The sequence below is a fragment of the Ostrea edulis genome, chromosome 5, assembly GCF_947568905.1.
Source record: "Ostrea edulis chromosome 5, xbOstEdul1.1, whole genome shotgun sequence".
Taxonomy (NCBI): Eukaryota; Metazoa; Mollusca; class Bivalvia; order Ostreida; family Ostreidae; genus Ostrea; species Ostrea edulis.
In genome coordinates this window covers 88,911,912-88,916,249 of record NC_079168.1, presented here as the reverse complement: position 1 = coordinate 88,916,249, position 4,338 = coordinate 88,911,912, and the positions used below count along the sequence as shown (strand labels likewise).

The 4,338-nt window shown below is 34.7% G+C and overlaps 1 long non-coding RNA gene across 1 annotated transcript; it reads right to left on the bottom strand.

Moving 5' to 3' along the window:
• Window positions 1–1,791: 1,791 nt before the first annotated feature.
• LOC130046672 (uncharacterized) lies at window positions 1,792–2,413 on the bottom strand. The gene is made up of 2 exons (XR_008795666.1): window positions 2,309–2,413; window positions 1,792–2,182 (listed from the first exon to the last, which is right to left on the bottom strand). It is a non-coding gene; the product is annotated as an uncharacterized LOC130046672 (long non-coding RNA).
• Window positions 2,414–4,338: the final 1,925 nt, after the last annotated feature.

The following is a 4,338-nucleotide window of genomic DNA, read 5'->3' as shown; positions in this document are numbered from 1 at the left end:
GATTATGGACAAATTAGGTCTATATATGCAAACTAGTGTTACTTTTGAACTATTTCAGTAAACTTGCCATTTATTTCAAGAACTGTTTTTAAATTGTATTTGAACCAAATATACTTTCCTATTTGTTTCATCCAAAACTAAAACTATTTCATGAACGAACTAAACCACCTCCTGATCTGGATTATCAGTCAGTCCGCGGGCTGACTATCAAAGTGGGTTGAACTTCAAATATGCTTGTGTTAATTTCACTGTCATGATCGTGTGCATGATTGGACAAAACAAGATGGCAGTTCCAAACAAAGGTAGGCTCTTAAAACTCTCCATTTTACCGACTTATTAGACGACGAATTTATGAATTTAAAATACTGCCTGGCCAGGGAGGCATCATTAAATTGATTGGTTGTTGGAATTCTTACTCATGTACACGTACAACTCTAAATTCATTGATCAAAGTTGACGATGTTGCCTCGATAGAATTCGAAGCGGGCGAAGATGTTTCTAATCATGTTTTCATGCATTTTAAGAAAGTTAATTTCGGTAAAATACACTCTGCACATATCGTTTGATAAAAACTTGAACCAGTGTATGCTATTTGTCCCTTAAATCGCCTTAGTTAAATAAATATCTTGACTTGAACATTTGCTAATGTGCAGGATTGGACTATGGTCGTTTCTACGATAAACGTGCCGGATTGGACCTCGATTTTGGTTCAGGATTGGACCCTTTCTTAAATACATGCATTTTTTTTCTTACAGATCCAGTCAGGAGCGGACTTCCTTAAGCTTAAAAGTTGCAAGTGAATGAAGTGTGTTCTATTTTATGTCTCCTACTAAAACCATGGTTTTGACAAACCTAAAAGAGCACGTGGTGCAAGGAACTATCAATAAGCCGGAAGAGCCAGCTCGAAAATCTTTAAGTGTTTGAGAATTTCACCACGCACATAAATCTAAAGTTCTGCCACACGTTAGAAGGAGCCTTGTTCTCGAAGATCAACATGCTGGAAAGTCTTCATTTTGCAGAAGCAAATACATTTATATTGTGCAAGGTGAAGATAACGAACAGTGATCAATCTCATAACTCCTACAAGCAATACAAAATAGATAGTTGGGCAAACACGGACCCCTGGACACACCAGAGGTGGGATCAGGCGCCTAGGAGGAGTAAGCATACATGTAGACCATGTTCGATTCCCAACCACTTAACATTTGATATCTGTATGGAATTATTAAAACTGAGTATGGTTTGACGTACATGTATAATAATCTCTTCAGGCATGATGGTTTACATTTCACAAAGCTTTTCAATGACAATAAAGACAATAATATAAGATGTTGAGGTGTTCATGTTTTCAATACTTAATGATCTGTCCACATGCATTTGTGCCTTTCATATGTATGCTTCTGCTGGAACCAGTTTTGATTGTTAAAGCGGGATTTATTTTCTTTTGAAAAATTTCCCTATCATTTTAATTCTAATAATCTTGAGTGCATATGTCGGTTTGTTGGAATGTAGCAAATATCAGCATTTTTGTATTTCAAAACCTTTCGTTTCTTGTAATTACATTGAATCCAACCTTATAGTGCATATACTGATGAAGCAAATAAAAAAGATATTTTCTCAGAAATTCGCAATATCACTCCTGTAGCTGAAATATGAACCTAAATGAAAAGCAGTTTTGTCCATGGTGTTTTTTCTTCTTCAATATTTGCTGCTCAGATGAGAGGTTACTCTTTCACTAGTTGTTATCAGTTCAATACAAACGCGATAACATTGAAATATATTTAATAAAAAGTAAAACTTAAGAACACTTCTGGTTCAATGAAATGACAAATCAACATGTGTAAAATGCAATGTAAAAGATTAGTAGTATCTCTGTGAAACAAAGCATAATAACGTAAAAATAATCGTTTCATAATGTACATAAACGGATATATAAAACGGCTGCCATGGTATATGTATGCACCTCGTGTATTCAGAAAACAATGTATTTTTTATACTTCATATTTCTTTTATAATGTGCAAAAGCGTGTGTTGCACTGGTCACAAACGAAGACAATTTCTCTGATTGATGTTTCCTTTTTACATGCCTACGCAATTCAGAATTGGTCTTGAATTCCTCGTCACAAATTTCGCACATTCGAAGTGTACCCATCTCATGGAATGAAGTTCTAGGGCTTGATACCTGAAACAAAGGAGAAAATCTATATAAGTGTTTGGAATTAGGGAATATGTAAGCGGGTTAATTGAATTCAGGAAACGTAGAATTTATATTGGTACAGAGGATTATAAAATGATGATAATTTCTCACGTGTTTTATAGGTCAAAATGGCCTTATATATCCTGGATACGAACAGTCAACGTTACATCTGTCGTAAGAAAAGATTGATGATTCATGTATAGATCTGCTATATTGGTTCAATTTGAAGGAGATAGCGAAAGGATATTTTTACAGTAGCAATATTGTCGTCGTTGGGAACTTAAACGACGATGTAATTTGATAACAGTAAAACAAAAATTCAAAACACACCATGGTCATGTTGGAAATGTCTGAGAATCTAATAAGCTACAAAAATCAAACTAAAATATGATAAAGTGAAGTTGAGATTCGAAAATATAAAGGATTTTCAAAATAAAGATAAAAAGAGGGTCCAATCCTGAACCAAAATTGAGGTCCAATCCGGCACGTTTATCGTAGAAACGACCATAGTCCAATCCTGCACATTAGCAAATGTTCAAGTCATGATATCTATCTAACCAAGGCAATTTAAGGGACAAATAGCATACACTGGTTCAAATTTTCATCAAAAGATATGTGCAGAGTCTATTTTACCGAAATTATCTTTCTTAAAATGCATGAAAACATGATTAGAAACATCTTCGCCCGCTTCGAATTCTATCGAGGCAACATCGTCAACTTCGATCAATGAATTTAGAGTTGTACGTGTACATGAGTAAGAATTCCAACAACCAATCAACTTAATGATGCCTCCCTGGCCAGGCAGTATTTTAAATTCATAAATTCGTCGTCTAATAAGTCGGTAAAATGAAGAGTTTTAAGAGCCTACCTTTGTTTGGAACTGCCGCATGCCATCTTGTTTTGTCCAATCCTGCACACGATCATGACAGTGAATTTGGAATTCTAGGGAAATGTGAGATACAATAAGTAGGTTATTCGTCTGTAATAAAGTGATGTTTAGCAGATCATTCGTACAAACCTTTAGAATAATTTTAAAGAAAATCCATAATAATCTGCGTGTGCAGTGAAACAATCTCACATAATAAGTACTGATGCTTGGGTTTAAGGTGACGACTATACATAGATGTCAAGAGAATCAGCAAGAACCTTTGCTCTATAACCTTTGCATACCGATGTATTCTGTTTACAAGGAAATCAAGAGTCTTTTGCTTTTCACGGGGGCACCTGAACTGGATAATGTTATGGGGTATCGTGAAATTTATCAATAAATTAACCAGAAGTATGGACATTAAAGGGGATGACCATGTATTTCGATATATGAATTTGGAAAAGTATATTTGATATATCGATGCAAAGTATGTGTCCAAGTAGATTTTCCCAGTATTTACAAATTTTCGGATTCAGAGGGAGTTTTCTTGTGTATTAGTCAGTATCTTCTTTCATCAGCTTTTGTTTTTATATATTATTTATCTCGCTCTCGTTTGAAACGCATGGATTTGAAATTAAGATTATTTTTGAACTGATAGGAGAGGTCGGATGATTGCAGCATGCTAATAATGATTTTAACTTGAGAAGGAACACGATTTCTGCAGTGTATCATAATTAAGAATATTGTTGACATCAAAGGAAAATCCTCACAACAATGATACAAATTGCCATTGCCTTTGTTTCAAGCAAGAATGTAAAACGGTTTGCGGACTACAGCATGCAATATATAATGCAATTAGCTTTACCTTTCTTGGAGAGTTTTCAAAGTTCAAGCCTCAACATTTTTTACCCAAGAGGCGACTAAATGGGGTGGTCCTTCTGATGAGACCACAAAACCCGATTGTCGAGAATAATGTTTCAAACAATAAAGTGTACAACCAACGTCAACAAATCAAGATGAGAGGTATATGATATTGCCGGACGGACAAAGCATAAAAGGGGAGCAATATTAGTAGTTAAGATTTTAATTGAATACCCTTTCCCCGTTTGGAAGATGATATGAAATGATTATAAAATCTGCTTGAAATGTGAATTTAACGAACAGTGTTATGGAGCTTATTCAAGGAACTGTCTTTCCGTTATTTATTAGTAAAAAGCTACAATAGACAAAAACAGCACAATAAACTTAAGATGAATTAATGAAACGCATCCTA